Here is a 24,484-nt window from a genome sequence, read left to right on the forward strand (position 1 = left end):
AAAATGATCAGTCACTCACTTCTTTGCTCCCATGTTACTTTATACATATCTCAATGGTCCTGTTCACCTGATAATTATTTATTTATGTGTTGGTCTAGATTGTGCTGTCACTAAGCACATGAGGCTATTTAAATTTAAATTCATTAGAATTAAATAAAATTCAATATTTATTTCATGAGTTGCATGAATAACATTCTGAGGGCTCCATAGCTATATCTGGCCAGTTGCTACAATATCAGTCAGAGAAGGTACAGAACATTTTCATAATCACAGAAAGTTCTATGAGATAGTGCTGGTCCGTGAACTCTTATCTTACTAATCATTGTATTCTTACAAACCCTTACAATAGTGTCTATAATAGGTGCTCACCAAATGCTTTTTGGATAAGTAGAAGAATAAATGAATGATGGAGAATCCCTTTATGTTGGCTCTGCAGTCTTAAATATGTTTTCTGCAAATCTTAAGTCTCTTTTGTTCTTATTGAAATGGAGGATCAAGAGTTTGTTTCTGAAATTTTTTAAGAGATTTCTTTCTTTATTTTAGAGAGAGAGAGAGAGAAAGTGTGTGCATGCACATGAGTAGAGGGAAGGGCAGAGGAATAGGAGAGAGAGCTTCTCCAGCAGACTCCCCGCTGAGCACGCAGCCCAATGCAATATTCTTTCTTTAAGACCCCGAGCTTATAACCTGAGTAGAAATCAAGAGTCAGATGCTCAGCCACCTAAGCCCCCCAGGGGTCCCTGTTTCTGAAGTTTTAGGAGTCCAGTAGAAGTGACTTTTGAATGGGGAGGACTTTGCCTGAGAAACAAAATAGGGAAGGTGATTTGAGGAAGAGGCATAGGGATAGGAACAAAAACATCATGTTCAAAGAGATGGCTGAGATGGTTGGTACAGGAGATGGTAACTATTATTGGGCATTTATTGTTTCCCAGGCACTGTTCTGCACACTTGACCTATATTATCTCACTTAATTTTCAGGGAATATTATTATCTCCATTTTATGAATGGGAAGACAGAGGCACAGAGATATTAAATAACTTCACACACAACTCAGCAAATGAGAGAGCCAAAATTCAAACTCAGGCAGTCTGACTTCAAAGCCTGGGCTTTAAATCACCTTTAAGACCACCTTTCCCCATGAGTAGAAAAGGCTCAGGAATTAGGCTGGAGAGGAAGGAAGCCAAATCACGATGGGGTTTTGGGGCCCTCTGAGGATTTGAACTTTATTCTGTAGCTCCAGAATATAAATTGTTAAGAAAGAAAATTACTTTGCATGTTTGTTTTAGAAATATCATTATGGTTATAGAACAGGGGATGGACTTGAGGGGAAGAGGGACCATCAGGGGACTTACTACAAAAAAACTAGAAAAGAAACAGTGAGGGTTGTGTGCAAGGGGTAGAATGAAAAGGAGCTTGTCTGAGAGAGAGGTAGGTATTGAAAGTGACAATCCTGACAACTTTTGATGTGCAGGTGAGAAAAAGAGGGTTGAACGTGACAGGCCAGCTTTCTGGCCTGGTTCTTCTCACATGGGGAGACATTTTACTGGCACTGGGACCACTTGAGGAAGAGCACACACAGATGGGGAATGAGGGGTCACAAGGTGTCAGGTGTAAGTTTTAAATGTGTAGATTTGGAGGTGTTTGCGGGATATTTAATTGGGGATGGCCAGTGAGTGATTATAAATTCAAATTTGGAGCTGGGGAGAGAAGTGCTGGAATAGAAATTTCTGTTCATCAGAGAAAACTTGGTAGTTGAAACTGAAGAAAAAAACAGGTGAGGCAAGAACTAGAGGAGAATGTGGTCCATTAACTTTTAAGGAGCACGTGAAAGAGGAGGCCTCGGAGAGAAGGAGGAAGGATGTTAGAAAGAGGAGGGACAATTGCTGTTTATCTCAACCCTCAAACACTCCCCTCTGATCAGGTGTTATCTGCACTTGGAAGGCCAACACCAGCGATCCTAAACATTCGAACCCAAGCACACTGTTACCGAGTATCCTCTCCTTTGTTATTGGCATCTTGAATCTGGTCTGTTTCTTTCCTCTGGGACTTGGGTCCCTGTAGATGTCCTGTTTTACGAGGCCATTTAGCCAGTATGTGACTTAAACTAATTATATCATCTCTCTGGGACTCACTTGCTCATTTGGAAAATATCAGATTAGGAATTTTCAAATTCCTTCTAGTAGCTGTGGAACCCTTTTCTCAAATAAGATCTTTCATGGAGCTTCACTGTATCAAACAAACAAAATAAATGTATAGAGGCTATGGTTGAGGTTGGATCAGAGGTCACCAGACCCTGTGATCTTACTTATCATGCTCTGTACCTCAACCAATGGTTTTAGATCTAAGCTTACGTCTTTGCATATAGACCCAAGTCCTATTAACTGACTTAAATAGAGGAAGTCTATTTTGGCTGATAATATTTGTGAATTTTGATAATGATGATGTTCTTTTGGGGCACTTTTGGTGGCCTGTCAATAGCCTTTTCGATGTCAATTTCATTTCTCATTTCTCCTTGTCCCTCAACTTTTCGTTGTTGGCAGAGCTCTGATTTTGTTTTATTGTTTTCCTCTGACTGCTTAAGGAAAGTAAACTTTATTCCAGCTCCAAGGGATAACTGATAATTGGTCTAATTGTGATGGTCTTAAACTCTTTTCCAGTGATTTCATTAGGAATGGGTAGGGTATGTATCTCAATCTTGGCCTAGGGCATGTATCTCAATCTTGGCCTATAGAATTGAGGGTGATTCTGCTGAGGAGTTTCAAGGAAAGGTTTTTCTCACTAATAAAAAGAGCTGAATGGAGGAAACACTCCTGTTGTTAGACGTTGTCATCCATCTGGGATATCTGAAAGGCTCTAGTCCTCTTATGACCATAAGGGGATGGTCCCATTCATGCACATTGAGTTTGCAGAGCAGAGAGAAGAAAAGGAACATTACTTGTAGCTAAAACAATTATAATGGGTTCACCTGCTCTTCTGGCATAAAGGTGATAATCTTTAAAACCTGTTCGTTCTATTACATATTCAATAAATATTAATTAAACACGTATGTGCCAAGCATTGCCTAGGTGTTGATGATACCACAGAAAAGAGCACAGATACGGAGCTGACATCTTGCAAAGATGTAAAAACAGAGAGAAGCTTAATGTGGCTGGAGCACAGAGACCAAATTATACAGGGTGTTATAAGCCAAGTTGAGGATTTATAAATTTTATTTGAAGAGGGGTAGAAAGTTTGAAGAATTTAAAATGAAGGAGACATAATCAGATTTGTGTTTTTAAGAAGACATGCTGGCTTATGAATAGAAAACACACCACACAAAGTCTGGAGTAGACACAGGAAGGACATTTACTTACTGTGGTCCCTTGAGAGAGGAAGTTAGTTTGAACTAGGATAATAACCTTAGAAAAGGAGATTCATATTTCAAGTTGTAACTTAATGGAATCATTAGCTTGTCCTGATCAATTGGATCTGGGTGGTGAGGGGGAGATCATTGTCAAAGTTGGCTCCCAAGTTTCTGGCATTGCATGGAGAACGGTGTGTTTTTTGAGCTAGGGAATGCTGGAGAAGGAGCAGGCTGAGGTAGCCTAGGAGGTTGGAGTTCAGTTTTGGCCATGTTAAGCATGAGATAACTGTGAGACGTTTAAGTGGTCCTTTTAAGGAGGAAGGTGGAGATGGAAGCCTGCATATTCAACAAGGTGTCTCTGAGGGGAGGAAGAATTTAAATAATTGGATATTCCACTAGTGATGATAGATTTATATAATCAAACTCTGTGCTTGACAGCCAAACACATGCTGCTGCCAGGTATCTGCTCACAGGGTCCTTAATCAGCAGCTCTTTAACCATAAAGAGGAGCAAAATTAATAAGGAGCTGAGTCCAGCTCCTTCTAATAATGTGAACTAATCTGCATTTATATGTTATAGACACTATTGACGCAACCCTCAAAGTATGCCCCAAACTCTGCCTCTGTTGCCCATCTTCATTGGTACAGTCCTAATCTGGACCACTATGCACTATAATATTTCATCTGGACCAGTGCCACAGGCTTCTGATATCTCTCTGTGAAGATGTCAGCAAGGCAGTTCGATTATGGTTTTGGGGTCAGGAAAGAATCTGGGGTTAACGAGGTAAATTTAGAGTCCTTGAAATGAGGTAGGAGTTAGACAAGCAATCAGGGCAGGGAATATTGTAAGCATAAAGAGAAAATGCAAAAGCACAGAGAAATAAGCTAGTATTTGTTTAGGGAACTCAAAGTTAAAAGAGGAAACTGATGTTAAGTATAATTAGTCACTGAGATAAACACTTATATTGTGGAGAGAATTAGTAATCTGCTTAAGGTTATATAATTTTTTCTTTTAAAATAATATGGTACATTGTATGGGTTTGTCACACAATTCATGTGGATTGGAGAGATTCATGCTTAGAAGTAAGGCTGATACAGGGCAAGTACATGGTCAGTCTCTTGTACTACACAAGGTATTGAGATTTTGTGCTGTAACTCAGTTTGCTTGAACCCTTATCAGAGGAGGCTTGGTTGATGATGAGAAAAACACATTAGTTCAGATTCAACAAATAATTATTAAGAAGACTATTGTATAAGCTCTGGGTCATACAAAGGGAGGTCAGACATGGCTCTGACCTTTGAGATGATCATCTGGGAGGGAAATGAGACATGCAAGCTCATAACTACATTACAAGAAGGAATGTGAAGCCAGACGGCTTTAAAAAGTCAGGGAATGTGGAAGTGAAGGTGTTCCAGGGAAGGCGCGTGAAGCCTGAAAGGGAAAGACAAAGCTTTTTTAAATTTGCAAGTGAGTTTGCTGTCTGTACAAAAGAAGAGGAAAGGACTGATAGCCCATGGCTCATGGTGGGTTCAGAAAGGGATGAAGACCAAAGCTCTGTGTCAATGCGTCCCTTGAAGAAACCCAACAAATAACGATCCAGATTTAAGACAGATCAGTTAGAGTAGGGTTAACGATGTTACCAAATAATATTTGGTCTTATAAAAGAATTTGCCATGGAATAAGGAAGCAGTGCTGTCTGCAAAGACAAGGGAGAATTTTGTTTAAAATGTTTTCTTTCTACAAGTCTCCAGCTCTCACACTGCACACATAGTCCATACAGCCACCAGCACTTTCTTCCCTTTGGTGCGTGGGGTGATGCTGCCGTGGCTCATTTCCTGACCGTGTAACTGCTTCAACCCAATGGCAACTGGGGCACATGTAGAATAGAATAAAATCATAGGTAATGAAAAGACATTAATAGCCTGAGCAGGTAGTTGGGTGGCTCTTTGAGGGAAGCCGATCACTTTGCTTGATAGGATAAGGTCATTGTGATAATGTTGGTCAAAATCTGCCCAAGGGCAACCAACTGCTTTTATCTGCACTGCTGTGGGTTGTCAAACCATTAGACTGATTTTTGGGTTTGTTTGTTTGTTAATTCTCCCTTAAATCTGGATAATACTATAAGCATAAAGCAGCAAGCTTAAAATTAGAAAAATTTTTGGATTTGGTCTGAAATAATGGTAATATATTGCAAAGGAGAAGAAAAACCAAAATGGAGTTCGTCAAAGCTAGACCTTTTTTTCTGGAAAAAAAAAATGAAGAGATTCATAAGGCAAGACAAAAAAGTTCTATTTTGACAGTCTGCAATTCAGAACCAACAGGGGGAGAAAGAAATTCTAAAGATCTTAATACCCATTTAATAACAAGTTTGGTGTCTGTTTTAAACATTTGCAGAATTAAGACTTCCATTGAGAAGTTGTGTGTTTTTTGGGAGCCTGGCCCCTGTGACCATGCGTTTCATTGATTGGAGGTGCATTATATCATGTGTGGACATGTGTGTGTTTAAAGCTCTTGCTAAATTGGATTTTTTTGGTACCGATCTTACAGGAGGATTTGTGGAATCCTTTCCAGATATGATATTACATTATTGTAAAAGCTTTATTCCTCTTATCTTTGTGGGCAGAGGGTCAAAATGGATTGCATACAAGGATTAATACCAGCCTTCGGTGGAACAGAATAAACTGGGATGGATTGCACAAGACATTTTAACAAATGCTAGAGGTCCTGGCTTGCCTTTATCTTTTCCCTCTGAGATTTCAGAAACTGTTTCAAGAACATCATTTGGAGGAAAGCAGAAGTCAGAAATACAAAATTCCAGCAGAAACAAAGGCTAAACTTAGGTAAAACATCAATCTTAGTTTCATCAAACACTTAAATGGTTAAAAAAATAATAGTAGAAATATTCTTAGCTCTTCCTGCCTTGATGAAATAGGACACCCCAAGGCTCTACCTTATGCTCTGCTCTCTCCTGCCCTTCTCCAAGGAGCCTATTTCCCTTCTCTGGTTTTCTTTGTAACCTGCAAGTGAAGATCTGGCCAGTGTCCAGCCATACTTCTGAGCAGACCTCTCATCCTGGGGCTGTCCTACTGCCTGACATGTTTTTTTAAAAATATTTCTTCTTTGTATTTTTTTTTTAAAGATTTTATTTATTTATTTGACAGACAGAGATCACAAGTAGGCAGAGACACAGGCAGAGAGGAGGAAGCAGGCCCCTTGCCGAGCAGAGAGCCCGATGTGGGGCTCCATCCCAGGACCCTGAGATCATGACCTGAGCCGAAGGCAGAGGATTAACCCACTGAGCCACCCAGGCGCCCCTTTTCTTAGTATTTTTTTAAAGATTTCACTCATTCATTTGACAGAGAGATCACAAGTAGGCAGAGCCGTAGGCAGAGAGAGAGGGGGAAGCAGGCTCCCCACTGAGCAGAGAGCCCTATGAGGGGCTCAATCCCAGGACCCTGAGATCATGACCTGAGCTGAAGCAAAGGCTTTAACCCACTGAGCCACCCAGACGCCCCTGCCGGACATGTTTTAAATGAAAGTTTTATGTGGCTGATATATAGACCAGTCCCTTTGTTACGGAATTGTTATCACTAAAGCTTTTGTGGGAAAGTATTAACTCAAGAGAGTATTAAGAGCATGGTCTAGGATTAATCCTTTTTCTTCTCAAATGTTACAGTTTAAGAAATGTATAGCCTGCCCTTGCCCCAGAGGACTAGCAAGAGCACCCCTTGCTACCTCCCTTTGAAGAGACAGATGTTTTCTATGCAATTAAAGTGTAAGTAAGTTATAATTAATTAAGGTGTCCATGAGAGACTTAAAAAAAACAAACCTGAAATTACAGTGAACAGCAGGTGACTTTTAATGTGGGTAGAACAGCTAACAAAGGTGAGAGTAATCTCTGCGTGGGAGCTGATGGGTGTAAGGGAAAGAAAAGAGAAAAAAATGGGCCTCTGTCCTGTTCTTCTGGATATTTAAGTCAAGAAAGCCAGAGAAACTGATCCATTATTGAGCAAAGCACACTAATAAATCCCAGAATATCAATGATATGCCCAAGCCAAGCCACAGGGAGCAGAGAGCCAAAGTGTTGTGCAAATTAAAGACAGGATTGAGTTTTCAGAGGATTGGGGCGGGTGGTGGGGGGAGCGAGCCTGAGAAGCAGAGATGCAGGAAGTCTTCAGGGAATATCTATTGTTGAAGGTTTACTTGTTTATTTTTGTTCGGTTCATGGTATTCAACCATCATGCCTTGTTTTTTGGGTAGAAATCAAACCAAAGGGGTGGTGTTCTTTCTCTGACACAGAAATGGGAAGACAGAGTTAAGTGTGACTAGAAGGGAGAAGAGCAGCTTCTTTCCTACTCGCCCCCCCCCACCCCCCAGTCCTGCCTCCCATTGGGGGAAGCCCCTGGAGGATGAGCAAGTTGGCCCACTTCCTCTGCATGGGGGATGGTGGCCGGAAAAGTGTCTTCCTAATCTCAAAAGGCAGCTGCCTTACACTCAGCTCTAGATGCCTGCTTGTTAAGCATTTTCTTTTTTCTTTTTTCTCTCTCTCTCTCTCTTTCTCTCTCTCTCTTTTTTTTTTTTAGATTTTATCTATTCATCTGACTGAGAGAGACACAGCAAGAGAGAGAACGAGAGAACGCAAGCAGGGGGAGTGGGAGAGGAAGAAGCAGGCTTCCTGCAGAGCAGGGAGCCAGATGTGGGATTCCATCCCAGGCTCCTGCGATCATGACCTGAGCCAGAGGCAGGCGCTTAAGGGCTGAGCCACGCAGGCGCCCTTGTTAAGCATTTTCAAAGGGAATTCTAGAAGTGGTAGTGGAAAGCATTCTTAGAGAATCATCTCTGGAGCCACCATGACCTGGGTTTGACTCTTGCATCTGACAATATAAAATCTGTACATATATGGACAAATTTTAAGACTTTTAAAAAAATGTTTGCCTCCATCTTTGGATTCGTATTGTACTAAACTACATAATACTTGTCAAGCAAGTGGCACTGGGCCTGATGCCTGATAGGTATGTGAAACATGGTATTTTCTATTAATGTCAGTGGATTGGGTCTCTGTAATGAAACCTTAAGATGAACTAAAGCTGAGGCCAGAAGACATAGGAAGAAGGCTCACCTATTTCTTCTCTCCTCTCCCTCTTTTTTTTTTTTTTTTTGCCTTCCCTATCATCTATTCCTGCTCGGAGCTATCATCTATTCTGTGCTGAGGTGATGCAAGAGTTAGATCGGGAGATAATTCCAGGTGGCTAAGGAGTTACTAGCAGACAGAAAAGAGGAGCTCAACATGGGTGCTTAACAGCAGAGAGGAATTTCATTGGTTTTCTGGTCAAGACAGCACTTCTGTGCTCACTTGGCTGACAAGGAGAGATGCTCTCCTCTTCCTGACCACATGCCAAGCCACCCTCACCCTTAGGGGCACCTCCTGGTAACTTTGTCTCCCCTGCATGGTGCTTGTCAAGGAGGGGCCTCCCACTGTTGTCATCACCGAGCTTGGTTGGATAAAGGTGGTGTGAGGAAGTGGTCCATCCTTGTTTGGTCCTTGCTGCAACTGGCTGATGACAGGTTGGTCTGTGATTTAACATACAGAGCATATCAGGAGGGAAAATGTCTTCTCAGAGTCTATTTTCTGTCCATGGTGTGTGGCCCTCTTCTGTTCTCAGCTACCTTTTTTCTTTCTTTCTTTTTTTCTTTTTCTTTTTTTTTTTTTTTTTTTGCCTCCCCTAGGCCCTGAATTCTACCCAGGGGTTTCTCATGGATTTTAGTCTTCTGAGTTCTGTTATTTTCTTCCCGGGCATCTGCACGGCTCAGTTCAGGGGTGAGAAAGCCAACACTCTGTGTGGGTCATCCTTTTCCCTAGCTCTCTCTGGAAATATTTTTTTTCATATCTTTAATTCTGCTTGGATGTTACTCAGCCCATGAGAGAGTTTAATGTTATAATATTACAAATCAGATCTTCTGAATCTGAAGGAGTCTACTCAGTATTATGGAACCTTGGTTACACTGCTTAGTAAGTAAGAAGGGAGGGTGACTTTGAGTTCAGAGGAGACACTCCTTTACGTGCTCATCCCGTAGCTGGGACAGATGCTTTATAATTTGTTAGATGAATAATTTAAAAAATGGTTGTGAATTGTCCTACAGTATAATTTGAGAAAATGTCAGTGTCAGGCTTATCACTAAACTCTGTAAGATGGGTGCTAGCAGAATCATACAGTAGAGATATTATGTCTTTTATCGTAAGATCACAATAAAGTATTCTAGGTTCAAATAGCATAAGAGCAGGGCACTTGGGTGGCTCAGTGAGTTAAGCCTCTGCCTTCAGCTCAGGTTGTGATCTCAGGGTCCTGGGATTGAGCCCTGCATCGGGCTCTTTGCTCAGTGGGGAGCCTGTCCGACCCCCCAATCCCCCGCCTGCCTCTCTTCCTACTTGTGCTCTCTCTCTGTCAAATAAATAAATAATGATACTAATTTTAAAAATAGGATAAGAGCTAATAAGGGCCTTTATTGCAACATGCAAATAAGCTGTCTTGAATGGTGGCAGAGGTGAAGAATGTTGACCGTTTGGTTGATTTCCCTTCCTTTCTTGAGGGGAAGATTTGATCATCTAAAGATATTGTATGAAAGAAAACATTGTAACTGCAAATCATGTCTTTACAAGAAACAATGAAAAACCTATTAAAATTGGCTTACTTGCTACATCAGCTTCTCTGTGCTGTGGAACTACAAAATGTAATTACTAGGCTGAGCAAAGACAACGAATTAAAAAAAAAAAGGCCCTACAACCAAGATAAGCACACTCCCCAGTGTTTCTTCGGTTATGTGTAATCTCCATGGCTTCCACACTATAAACAATCCTTTGCGTATTCTAAAGCTTTATTAATATTACAGTAAATTAAATATCCTCAGAGAATGATTATTTTCTCGTAATGAGTAATAATAATTGTTCTGTGCTGACCTTCCATGGCTACATTTCTCCAAAGAACTGATGATCCTTGTATTTTCGTTATACTTTTGTGTTTATATTTGTGGTTTTTATTTTTATCCTAGGATATTTTAAATTGAGATTGTTACATATGCCATATCTATGCCATTCAAGAGAATCTGTGAGACTAGAGAAAATAACATTAAACATTAGCTGGACCATGGCTGTACTGTCTTGGGCAGGTTAAGTAACATCTTGAATTTCCATTTCTTCATCTGTATAATAGGAATAATATACTTAATGCATGGAGTTTTTAGAAGGTTTAAAAGAGATTATGAATGTGAAAGTAGTTTTTAAAGCATGATGCAAAATATAGTTATTAGTTGTTCTAATTATTCGCAATAAGATAGTAATTACTATCATTTGAGAAACATGTTCCTATCATTTACTGAATACTCTGATTTTTAGAGCATTTCTGCCTGGACTCAACAGAATCTTGGTATCAAAATGCATAGTGGTGAAAGTCCTTGTTTCTACTTTGAGCTTTCATAGTTAGATTCTTTTTCATTGCTCAGAGGTATATCTCACCAGTGCAGGGACTAAGGGAAACTTTGACACTACCCCACAGACCCCATGACCCATCCTTGTTAGATCAGTCTTTTAAGGTACACAGATCTATGAGAATATTTTTCTTCATAAGCACCAGCAATTCATGCCAATGGTTTGTTTACTTTTATGAGATTTATCCAATCTAGTTGATTGATTTGTCATCAAGACTCCAACTTGGGCTTTAGATCTTATGTCCACTGATAGTTTGGGAAACTTATTTTATCACATCCTTGGGTTCTGCATTCATGGTTTGTGTTCTTCAAGTGGCTCCCCATGGAGCATATTTGCTTTTACCTGTGGTCACTGTATAAAGCAAGCACACCAAAGACTTAATAGAGTCAGTTGTCTGCCTAGAAGGTTAAAGTTGCTTTACTCCTTGCATTTGTTTGCAAGACAAATGGACTTTCAAAGATGTCTGTACCAGTACCAGTTGTTTGCTTGCATTAGACTGACCTCCCCCAAGTTCAAGCAACCTTCAGGAAGCTTGTTCCATGAATTTTGTTGCAATGATTTAGGTTTGTGAACTCTAGAATTCTAACAATGCTTTTTAAGAAATGGTACAGGACCCATCTATCTGACATGGTTTAAGTCACTCCAAACCTGAGTGCGGTGAGATTCACAGTGTCCTAGACACAGTGCCTGGGCTAATAGTTCTGTGAATCTCTAAAGAATGTCATAATTAACTGGAAAATGAGATATTTCATGGCAGCTTCATACCCTTTCATAGCTTTCTTCTTTCTTCCATATCGTAACTTTGTATAACAGCTTCTCTCTTTGATCTGTATGTACAAAGTGTTTACATACAGAGAGATTCCATGTATTCATTTTGAATTTAACAGGTCCTTATACTACAGGTTTCAAGTTGGTGGAATACAAATGTTTTAAATAAATGCCTTAAAGCAAAATGTCTCAAAGAGATAGTTTCCTAGGACAGAGATACCCCAAACTGAAACAATTCATTTTCATAAGAAGAGAGCCTGGGATTATTTCAACTTCAGATCATCTTACTTGGAATTCCTCAATCTTCTCTGTGGTTTTCCAGGCACTTGTTATATGTTCTTGCCTCTAGATATTCTTTGGTATCATTTCAAATATGAGTTGGTGGCCCTCTCACCTTTTGTGAAGTCAAATTGTTGTAAACTTAATAGTGGCTTCCATTCTTCTTAGACAAAGTAGCCTAGCAATCATTCAGTACTAGGTTCTAGGTATTATGCTATATGTATTACCAACATTATCTCATTTAATCTACAGAGAAATATTGTGAAGAAATGTGTTATTGTCCCTTTTATATGAATGAAAAACAGAAGGGCTCCCTGTTCAGTGGGGTGTCTGCTTCTCCCTCTACCCCTCTCCAAACTCCCTCCCCCTCTGCCTTCCCCCTGACCCCGCCACTGGCTCATGCTGTCTTAGGCTTTCTCTCTCTCAAATAAATAAATCTTCCAAAAAAAGAGAAAGAAATAAATCATGAAGTTATAGTAAATTATGCCAGTGTGCATCAATCTAATGTATGTGTCAATTACAGCCTGTATGTGTTAATTACAGCCTGTCTACTTGCAAGTAAAGATTTGAAGTATCTGGAGATCACAGTATGTCTCATGCTCACTGCTGTAGAACCCACACATGGACATGACATGATTGCCTCACATGACTTTGAGAACAGAGATCTCACCTTGGGGTGTTTCCTTCTGTTGACATCTAATGCAAGGGTATCACTGTTAATAAATGCAAAATGAACTTAGAAATCTCTAAACTACCATGAAATTCGGTGCTGCCCTGCTGGTGTGACTTTTTAATTCCAATGTGACCTAAAGGATGCAAATTAATTAGCACGTAGTTAGCATGAGATGAATCCAGTGGTCTAGTTATAGACAGCTTTAGAAAGTGGCACCCTTGGGGCGCTTGGGTGGCTCAGGTGTTAAGCATTTGCCTTCAGCTCGAGTCATGATCCCGGGGTCCTGGAATCAAGCCCCACATTGGGCTCCCTGCTTGGCAGGGAGCCTGTTTCTCCCTCTCTTACTCTTCCTGCTTCTGTTCCCTCTCTTGCTGTCTCTCTCTGTCAAATAAATAAATAAAATCTTAAAAAAAATAATGAAACACTTAATAAAAATAAATAAAGTGGCACCCAGGGCCCAGTACTGGCAGTGGTCCACACTTCCTTTCTCTTGGAAGGAATAGGAATCATCAGTGCTGAACACTGGCAGGATTGGGTCTTTTCACGCTGACTCAGATTTTATATGGAAGAGAATTTTAGTCCCCCAGATGAACAGAGACTTGAGAAATGGTGGATTTTTCATGGATCTAAATTAGTAAAATGACAAAATAACCTGGATAATACATGGCGCTATAAAGTTATTAAGTATCTACCTTTGCTTGAATGAGGAGGAACTGATCATGTAAAGTGTAGTAACTTCTTATGTAGAGGAAATTGTAGATGTAGATAGTAGGGTAGATCCATTGATCCATAGAGCCATTGATCCATCCATTGATCAATTGATTGCTGCACCCATCTGTCCATCCATGTGTAACATAGCACACGTTAAAGTAGATAATGAGGCTTAAGTAATTTTTTCTCCTGTGGTCAATTGTAACAGTAAAATGGAATCAGTAATGCTACTATCTGGGTAAGGAACTCAAGACATGCAATGACTCCAGTAAGGAATTATCCTGGCCTTAGCTTCTTTTGTGCTTATGTATCTTCATTAGCGAACAATGGTATCCATATCTTTACAACTATCAAAGAGTCAGGAATCAGAAACTGTACTTTAACTCTTTATTTTCCCCACATGTAAAATGAAAGGGCAAATTAGATGATCTCGAAGATCCTTGTAAACATTACAGGATAAGTGGAAAGAATTGGTTTTTAAATTTGACTTGTGTTGGAATCCTGGCTTCATTCCTTTCTAGTTATATAACTCCTCTGTGCCTTAGCTTCCCCCCCCCCCCCTGTAAAATGAGAGTGTAATATTATTTCATATGGTTAATGGGAATATTAAATTACAATAACAAAAAGAGCTTAGCACATTATAGATAAGCAAGGGATATTTTCCCTCACTTCGTAGGACTATAGGGACTGATTGAGATACTAAAAGTTAGCTATTATTCTTGCTCTTGATTTTAATGGTTCGGATGAAACTGTTAAAAACGTATGAGATTACATGAGTCAATAGGCAGTTGCATTCCTATAAGCCATGGTTAGGAGAGAAATAACTCACACAGCTGCTGTGGAAATTAAATAAATGAGATATTTTAAAGTGATTTATTGATTCCTCCATATCTGTGTGCTGACATTGTTCTGGGTGTATACTGATGGGCAAACCCAGATGAGGCTCCTGCCATCAGGAGAGTGGGGAGACCATTATTATTCTAGGAAACACACTGAAGGAACACTATGTAAAGTGAAGTGCCTTTGATGCAGGAAACTGGAGTCCACACAAGGTTCTTTTCACCCCAGTTTATCACGAAGATATCTGTGAGCTGATAAAATAAAGAAGCCAAGAACTAAGAGATTTGGGGAGACTCTGCTTCCTTGTGGGCTGCCATGGTCTCTTTGCTTGTAGTGTCTTGTTTCTCTCTGTGAGATTTTTGCCTCGTAATGTTTGATTTCCATGACCTACCGTGGCCCTGACAATATATCATGGTTTGGTTTCAGCTTCTGCTCACCAGCCACTTCATTATCTTCTTAAGGCCTAATTAAATTTTCCAAAGGAGTCAACTTGGATTATCTCTCCTTTTTGCTCCAAGTCATACCAAAGTCCCTGACCAGTGTGGACACTGCTCCTGAGTTGGGTGCCCATTCTTCATCCTATCAGTTGTGGCCAGAGCTGCTGGACTGACTTTCAGCAGGAGTAGTGAGTAGTAGAGGCCCTGGGTAGAGGGCGGGTGGGGGAGGGGGTGTGTCCACTGTGATTTATCAAGACTCAGCATAGAGCTTGGATAAAATATTTGTTCAGACCATCTGATTTCTACACTCCCCGAACAGCCTTCTGTTAACTTGCATGTCTTTTCAGGCATCTACCTGACTTTGGGAACACCTACCTGACTTTGAAAACATTATGAATTGAATGGTTGTTGGAACGTAATGGTCACTTTGTTGGAAATCAGTACATGGGTATTTGATCTGTAGTTTCATCTCTTGTTGGTCAGTGACCACCAATCTGATCCACTTCATGTGAATATGTAACACCTGTTAGAATGGCAAAAATTAAAAAAAAAAAAAAAAAAACAAGAAGCAACAAGTGTTGATAAGGATGTGGAGAAAAAAATGAAACCTTGTGCACTGATGGTGGGAATGCAAATTGATGGAGCCACTGTGGAAAACATTTTGGAGGCTCAAAAAGATATATGCACCTCTTTGTTTATTGCAGCATTATGTGCAATTGCCAAGATGTGGAAGCTACCCAAGTATCCCTTAATAGATGCATGGATGCAGAAGATGTGGTATATATACAATGGAATATTACTCAGCCATAAAAGGAAGGAAATCTTGCTATCTGTAACAACATGGATGGACCTAGAGGGTATAATGCTAAGTGCAATAAGTCAGAGAAAGACAAATACCATAATACTTCGCTCATATGTGGAATTTAAGAAACAAATGAACAAACAAACTGGAAAAGAAATAAACAAACAAAAAAACACACTCCAATGCAGAGAACAAACTGGTGGTTTCCAGAGGGGATTAAGAGTACACTTACCTTGATGAGCACTAAGATATGTACAGGATTGTTGAATCATTATATTATATACTTGAAACTATATAACACTGTATGTTAGTAATAGTTGAATAAAAAAAATTTTTTTTTTAAAGATTTTATTTATTTATATGACAGATAGAGATCACAAGTAGGCAGAGAGGCAGGCAGAGAGAGAGGAGGAAGCAGGCTCCCTGCTGAGCACAGAGCCCGATGTGGGACTTGATCCCAGGATCATGACCTGAGCTGAAGGCAGAGGCTTTAACCCACTGAGCCACCCAGGCGCCCAAGAATAAAAAAAATTTTTAAAAAGAAGCACCCAAATGTATAAAGTGGAAGACAACATGCTGGGATGGTAACTTCTCTAAGAACCAGATTCACTGCTGGAATCTTAAGTCTTTAACCTCCAGTATTAGAGTATGGGCACACAATTTCAGTTCAAATTTGAGAATTAATTTGTTGGTATATAATGCCCAAAATTATTTCCTTATTAAAAATAGTACAGAATAGACAGATAAAATATAGAAAATAAAAATAGCTATAAAACTGTTCCTGATCAATAGCCAATGTTTAAATTTTTAAGTACATCCCTCCCAAAAGGGGATAAGAAAGTGTGCAAAATATATGTAATGCTACATTTATAAAAATGGGATTATACTGTTCATACTTTTGTAGTCTGTTCACCTTACAATATTTTTAAATTTTATTTCCATTTCTCTAAATGGTCTTCTACCATATATGTAATGACATCCTTCCATATAAACAAAACACATACCTCCTAAATTGTTGGGCCATTAATTGTTATTACAGACAATATCACAGTGAACTGTTTTAGCTAAATATCTGCCACTCTCCACAAGGACTCCTTTGGGGGCACCTAGTTGATTTGGTTGATGCCCTGCCCAGACTTCTTTTCCTAGACCAATGCATCTGTCCCCCAGCTGCTGCATTTTTGACTGCTAATGACTCACATCTGCTCCCTTTCACCAGCTAGATAACAGCTCCCAGATAATGGGAACCTACTTGTCAAGGTTACAACTCCAGGGCTGGAGGCAGCTGCAGTCTAAGATCAACTAAGACCATCCTTCTTGATTCCCGGTAGGGACGATTCTGCAGGGGCAATTTAGGCTCTTGCTTGACTCTTTTCTCCTCTAGAACTACAGTCTCATTTCCTTAAAGGTTTTCCTGAAGAGCACTTCCTCAATATATTATATGCACTAGAATCCAAGACTCTGGGGAATATGGCTTGAGAAAATGATGACAACCTATGTGGAACGTATAAAGTAGGGCATATGGACAGGACCACTGATTTTTTGGAATGACATCTTTATTGAGAATGAAATTCACACACCGTACAATCCATCCTTTTAAAAGGAAAAGAAAAAAAAACCCAAGGGTTCAAAAATATTCACAGATATATGTGCCCATCAAGACAATTTGAGAACATTTCCTCACCCTAGAAAGAAACCTCTTACACTTTAGCTGCACCCTCTACTCAATCATCCCTTCACTCCGGCCCCAGGCAAGCACCAATCTCTCTGCAGCCTCTGCAGCTTTGTCTTACTTGGATATGCCACATAGATGGAATAATATGATAGGTGGTCTTTTGTGACTGGCTTCTATCACTTAGCGTAATGTTTTCTCTTTTCAAGGTTCATCCATGTTCATATTAAAATTTCATCAGTTGCCCGGTATTGATCTTCATAGCTATGTTTTCTTCATTCTAATCCAGATTCATGCAGTGCATTTACACATTTAGGGTTGCTGTGATTTCTTGGCAAATTGATCTGTTTAACATTATGGAATGTTCCTCAAATTCATATATTTTAAAAAGTTATTATATATTGTTATTGAATTTAGAAGCTCCATATATTACTCTGGATGCAAGTTCTTTGTCAGAAATACGTCTTGCAAATGTTGTTTTCTAGCATATGGCTTGTCTATTCATTTTCTTGATAGTATTTTAATTTTATTTTTTTAAGACTTATTTACTTATTTGAGAGAGATTGAAATTGAGTGTGGGGAGGAGCAGAAGGAGAGGGACAAGTAGTCTCTGTGCTCACAGGGCTCAGTCTCAGGACCCTGAGATCATGACCCGAGCCAAAACCAAGATTCAGATGCTTAACCGAATGAGCCGCTGAGGTGCCCTGAAAGTATCTTATTTTAAAGTTTTTATTTTAATTCCAGTTAACGTTCTTGATAGTATCTTTTGATGAGAAATACTTTTAACATGATAAAAGTAAAGACTTTTGCTTTATCATATATATTTTAGAAAGAGCTCATTGGTTTCTGCAAAACACCTGCTGGAATTATAATTGAATATCTAGATCAATTTGGATATAATCGACATCTTAACAACATTATTTCTAATACCTGAACGTGATATCTTGCTCTATTTATTTAGGTCTTCCTTAATCTCAGCATTATTTTTGAAAAGATTTTATGTATGTATGTATGTATCTTTTTAGAGCGCAAGGCAGGGAAGGGGCAAAAGGAGAGGGAGGGAAAGACTCTCCAGGAGACACTGTGTTGAGCATGGAGCCTGATAGGAAGCTCAGTCTCATGACCCCGAGATCACGGCTGAGCCAAGTCCGTGGCTTAATTGACTGCGCCACCCAGGCACCCCAATCTCAGCCTTCTTTTAAGTTCTCCTTGTAGTATTTTGTTAAATACATTTCTAATTGTTGATTTTTGAATGTTATTGTGATACTAAAAAAAATTTCCCAATGGTTTGCTGCTAGCATATTCATCTTATTTTTGTATACGGACACTCTATCCAGAGGCCTTACTGAATTCATTTAGGATCTAAGGATTTTTTACCTAACTAGTCATGTAATCTGTGAAGAGAGAATGTTTTACTTCTTTCCTTCCAAACTTTATGCTTTGTATTTTTTTTTTATGTCTTTTTTCTCTGGTTAGGACCTTCATAAAATGTTGAATAGATGTGGTCAGAATGGACATCCTTGTCTTAGTCTTGAACTTGGAGAGAAAATATTCAATATTTTGCAATGACATCCGATGTTAGATGTCTCAGGTTCCCCTCAATAAGTTAACTTATTAATAAAAGAAATCTCTGTTACCAGGACAGACAATAAAGAAAAAGCCCTCAAGTGGTAGTTTCATTCTGTGTGAATTTAATCTGTATGACAATTTGCCTTTGTTTTTCTTTATGTATAAATACATACAAGTTGTCAAAACTTTCAACAATATTCTTAAATTACTTTGAAAAAAGGATTATTTATTTTTTAAAGTTAAATATATTAATAGCTATGGTTTCTTATTTTAAAATATTGCATGTAATTATTTCTTGTCTTTGGATATTAATGACTTATATGCTCTTATCATTTCTAAAAAGTCTTTGCCTTTCTCTAAATCAATCAAATTTATAATAAGATTATTAAGGTGACCTTTATGTTTGGATAATCTGTTGAGTTTTCTGGTATGGCCACCAGGAAACTCAGAGATTTCCTTCTCCTCTATACATAAAAAAAAAAAAAAAGTGAATAGAAAGAATTATTTCTTGGTGTTCTCTATATTTTAATTAATTGAAAATGTTGTGAGAGTTCTTTTGTTTACCAAACATAGAATAAAAGAATGATACAGGGAATCAACTCAAAAGAAAATTTTGGTCTTCTTAGGCTATCTATGTTGATATAAATAGATCTTGGTGACCATATCTTTCATACTGAAAGAAACATCATGTTCATGTACAAAAACTGACAGTATTTACAGAATGTTTTATTTCTCAGTTTTAATACTCTTGCCAATCAGGGACAATCATAATATAGTTGTATGGGATAAATTAACGGCTTAGGGATTTGTCAATTTTCTCACCTTTCATAATATATCATCTTTCTCCCAGCATAATCAGTGCCTAAATCTTTACAAAATTGATTATGTGTTATAGCTTAGTGGAAGGTTCCATTCTCTTCCATTTAGTATTGTTAGTTATTGTAATAAGTTAACAGATAATTTGTTTTTGTCATTCACAGGGGCTTCTCCTGCTTCTTTATATTCATCTAACTGCCTCTGAAGTAAGGTCAAGACCTGGAATGTGTCTTCTGGAAGGAACACCAAAAGAATCTGACTAAGGGACTGTAACAGGTGTTCTTTCTCTTTTCCCTCCCTTTTAAGATATTCACTCTTGGACAAACTATGACCATGTTGTGAGGAAGTTGGGCCATATAGGTGTTCTGGTCAGCATCTGCAGCTAGGGTCTCAGCCCAAGGCCAGCATTAACCACTGGGCAAGTGAATGAGCAAGCCTTCAAATGATCCCAATCCCAGTCCTTCAAGTCGTCTCAGCTAATGACCAGTAAAGCGGAGATGAGTTGTCTTTACCAAGGCCTGTTCAGATTTCAGGTTCATGAGGAAACTAGGTATCATTTTGAGCCACTTCATTTTGGAATAATTTGTTATGCTATCATCATAGCTGGAATTGATTTTAGTTCTGGAACACAGTAACTGGAACAGTTAATATAGGGGATACATTTATAGGTATCGCTGAAATCACCACCACCAACAGTGACTGGGAGTCAAGATTTCCAGAACTATTTGGGTTCAGAAGCAGAAAACAATAGCTACAGGTTGCTTTCTTCCCAGATCATTGACATAAGTCTCCCAGATTCCAAGAGCCAATGCTCTTTGCACATTTTTATGTTTTATCCTCTTTTTTTTTTAATTATCATACCTTTGTAGAAAAATCTGTTCTTTAGTTACAGTACTCCCAAATTGTTTATCTTTGGCAAATATGAGATATGTGACCAATTTTTCAAATGCAGCAAAGTTATCCTGGGATTAGATATTTTCTACTGGGAATTTAAAATGAATCATCTGTAAGTTGATTGAAAGTTGGACATCTAGATAAAGAGCTGGGAATTAGAACTTTTGGATAGGGGCGCCTGGGTGGCTCAGTGGGTTTAGCTGTTGCCTTTGGCTCAGGTCATGATCCCAGGGTTCTGGGATCGAGCCCTGCATTGGGCTCTCCCCTCAGGAGGGAGCCTACTTCCTCCTCCTCTCTCTCTGCCTGCTTGTCATCTCCTTCTGTCAAATAAATAAATAAAACCTTAAAAAAAAAACAAAAAAAAACCTTTTGGATAGATTTATCTTAATTTTCTCTTGTGGAGGAAAAGGGAGGATTTTTTTCCCTATATATTTATGTGACAGATTATAATCTTGTTCACAGTATATGAATGTAGAGTATACCTGTAGCAATCTTTGTCTTGTGTGGCTGGTTTATCACTTCTTTCATTCAGTGTTTTCACTGCATAAGAAATCTTTTGGTTGCAAGTGACAGAAAATATAATTCAAACTATCTTAAACAATCAAGGCAATGATAGGTTACCCTAACAGATAATCAGATCTAGAACTTAAGAATGCATGTGTTCCAGTCCAGTTGGAAGCTCTATCGACCCATTATAGCTCCAGGCTCTGCCTTCTAGGTACCAAATGGCTGTTTTAATTCTAGGTTTCCTAACCTAGAATTAGATTCTAATTCTAGAATTAGAATTCTACCAATTCTAGGTATTCGTTCATACCTAGAATTCATGATCTACCAACTAGGGTGAGAGAGAGAAAGCTTCTACTTCCCAGGAGTGTTTGATAAAATCCTTTTACATCTCTTTGGTTCTAAGTAACGTGGTCATATTTATTTATTTATTTTTTAAAGATTTTAAAAATTTATTTGACAGAGAGAGATCACAAGCAGGCAGAGAGGCAGGCAGAGAGGAGGAAGCAGGCTCCCTGCTGAGCAGAGAGCCCGATGCGGGACTCGATCCCAGGACTCTGAGATCATGACCTGAGCCGAAGGCAGCGGCTTAACCCACTGAGCCACCCAGGTGCCCCTTTGTGGTCATATTTAAACCAATCACTGTGGACAAAGTGATTGTGGATGCTAATTGACTTAAGCCTAGTAGACTCCTCTCCTGGAATTGGTAGTGCATTGGGGTCAAGGCCTCTGCACCATGTGACTGAGACTGGGAGATGGAGGCTGTCAACGGGACTTCGGGGCTACCAAGGATTACATTTTCAGAGAGGGAGCAAACAAATGTCTAGACATCTACTGAGTATTTACCCTATACCTGGCACTATGGTGCTAAATGCTCTTTGTGTGGCAGTCCTACTGGCTCTTTTCCTGTTTTACAGGTGGAATCTTGCAAAAAGAGAACGCAGGCAAGGTAGGAAGGGCATATTCTTGTATGCATGTGCGTATTGATGTAGGTATGTATTATTTCTTTATTATTTGTCTGAGTCTGCTAAGAAAGACATGTTGCTAACATTATCCTGAGTATTGTTGAGAAGAAATAAGCTTGCTTGTAATTTAGAATAGAGTCTTTTTACTTCACTTTTGTTACCATGGGCAGCTGCCTTATGTTAGGTGTTTGCTCAGTTAAGTCCCTTGGGAAGCCACCTTTTCTTTAGTTAGGTGGTGCTGCTTCCTTCCATATGAAGTATAGTTTAAGGGAGAATGGATTTCAAGCATGTCTCAAAGTGAGAAATTTTGAATGTGACATACAGGAAAATGTTTTTTATTATTATTACTTTTAATTTAAATTCGATTTGCCAATGTATAATACATCCTTGTTTTTTGGTGTAGTGTTCAGTAATTCATTAGTTGTGTGTAACATCCAGTGCTCATCATGTCACGTAAAATATTTTTTAGATCTTGTAGGTGATATTAGCTTTTTAATCCCTTATTTTATTCGAGCCTGATTTACCTCATTGCATATAAGACAAAGTGATTTGAGAATATATTAATAGATTATAATGCTCTATTATGTTATAAATAAAAATCTCACTTTCTGGAAATTTTATTTTGAATACTCATTTCTGGATTGCATAGGTACTAAACTGAAGATATCATAGTTTCTTTGCTTCATTTTGGTCAATTTATATATATTTTGAATATAAAGCATAAAAGTAAACATGTCATGCGGTATTAATCATTTTATAAGACAAGTACTCTTCTTTATATGATTATTCTTATAAGTATTTGGTAAGATATTTCTGAATACCTGGTTCATATTTTACAAAGGAAATTTAAGAAGCATCAATAATAAATCACAAAATAAATAGGAATCTTATCACTGACATTTTAATCTGTGGATCTTATGATAGACTGAATTGTGTCCCCTCAAAACTCACACGTTGAAGTTCCTAAGAACTCACACACCCAGTTCCTAAGAATATGACTGTGTGTAGAGCTAGGCCCTTTGAAAAGGTGATGAAGTGAAATGAGGCTTTGTATGGTGGGCCCTCAAGTAATCAGACTGGTATCTACACAGAGACAACAGGGATGCCTGCACAGAGGAAACACCATGTGACGATGTGACAGACAGACGCCCATCAGCAAGCCCAGTCGAGAGGCCTCAGGAGGAGCCAAACCTGCCGACTGACACCTTGATCTCGGATTGCCAGCCTCCAGAATTATGAGCAAATAAATTTCTGTTATTTAAGCTTCTCAGTCTGTGGTACTTTATTGTGGCAGCTCTAGCAAAGGATTATAATCTTCTATAAATGTGTGTGGAAAGCCAGGTCAGGGAGTAAGATGGGTTCATCGATGCCTCCTCATCATCTGACTAGAATCTGGCCCGGAGAAGGTGCACGGGAAGGGTTTGTGGAGTTGACATGAGTAAACACACACTGTTTTGATCGTGTCAGAGGCAGAGCAGCTGGCTGCCAGCCTGGCACTTTCTGGCTTCCACCTGAAATTTCCAGACTGTTGTTTGGTTCTTCCTAAGTGAAAGTGGCTGTTTTTGTTCTTTCTGATTATAAAGAAAGATGTAAAAACATACACATATAGAAACGCATGTTCACTGTAAAAATAATCTATTGATGGGCTAAAGTATGAAAAAGAAAGTAAAATTCACTGAGAATTCCCCCAGTCAAAGTACCACTATTTAAACTTTGATATATGTACATTTCTCAAGACTTTTTTTGGGGGAAGGCAGGGAGCCAGTATTGTTGTTAATTTTTCTCTCTCTCTGACAAGTACATGATATGATTATATAGTGTGTGTTGTTTTGTAAAATCCTTTTTCCATATAATTTGAATATCTTTCATACTAGAAAATAAATGTAGATTTATAGTAGCAATTTCTAGGGGGTGACTTATATTTCACTTAAGGAATGTGTAATAGCTTCTTTAAGTCTAGTCCCAACTATGGATAGTTAGCTTGTTTCTGGTGTTTTCCTCCCGTGAATAGAGCTGTGAGGATTTAGTCTTTTTGCTGTGGTTCTTATCTCATTTTCCCTCCTTCTACTTGCCAACTCTTTACTTGCCAAGGACAGGAAGGAAATAGAACATCATGCCATTCAACCCTTGTGGGGAATTGTGGAACTAGTAACGTAGAGGCAGAGGTCACGTAGACACCTTTAGAGGAAATCCTTGCAGAATTCCCTCGCTTGGGAAATCTCCATCTGCTCTCCGGAACCCAAACCTCTCCGGCGAGCTCCAGACTTGGCACAGCACATCGCCTCCCTGACGTCTGCACCTTGGTTATATTAACTTCAGAATGTCCACAACAGATTTCTCTCTCAGATCACATCTTTCACGGACAGATCTTCCCCTTCTCAGGCAATAGTACCGTTGTTCACCCAGGGGCTGACGTCCGGAACAGAGGGTGTTCCTGTCCTCACCTTCCACATCCATCCCATTGAGGAGTCTCCGCTGATTTTCTCTTCCAGCTCCCCTCCACCCTGCCCCCGTCCTTTCACCACTGTTCATTTTTGCAGCACACTCTTCCCTCTTGCCTGGATTATGATATCAGCCTTCTTGCTGGGCTCACGCCCTCCTCTCCTGCTTCTTCCTGAGCCTGAGTGATCACACCACGCCCCACCTGTAAATGCCTCAGTGGCTCCCCTTTATACACTGCAAGGAAAAGTTCTAACTCCTTGCCTTTGTCTGCAAACCAAATGTGATTGCA

The 24,484-nt window shown here is 39.2% G+C and overlaps 1 long non-coding RNA gene across 2 annotated transcripts in view; it reads left to right on the forward strand.

The window, feature by feature from the left end:
- Positions 1–23,015, forward strand: part of LOC309866419 — a 128,787-nt gene extending 105,772 nt beyond the window's left edge. Inside the window, exons 6-8 of one of the 2 annotated variants that reach the window (XR_014312642.1) lie at positions 7,924–8,352; positions 19,555–19,666; positions 22,845–23,015. This is a non-coding gene — a long non-coding RNA (uncharacterized lncRNA). The remainder of the gene's footprint in view (positions 1–7,923; positions 8,353–19,554; positions 19,667–22,844) is intronic. The other variant, XR_014312643.1, reaches the window with a different exon arrangement.
- Positions 23,016–24,484: the final 1,469 nt, after the last annotated feature.

The sequence above is a fragment of the Mustela nivalis genome (assembly GCF_964662115.1).
Source record: "Mustela nivalis genome assembly, chromosome: 6".
In the NCBI taxonomy this organism is placed as follows: domain Eukaryota; kingdom Metazoa; phylum Chordata; class Mammalia; order Carnivora; family Mustelidae; genus Mustela; species Mustela nivalis.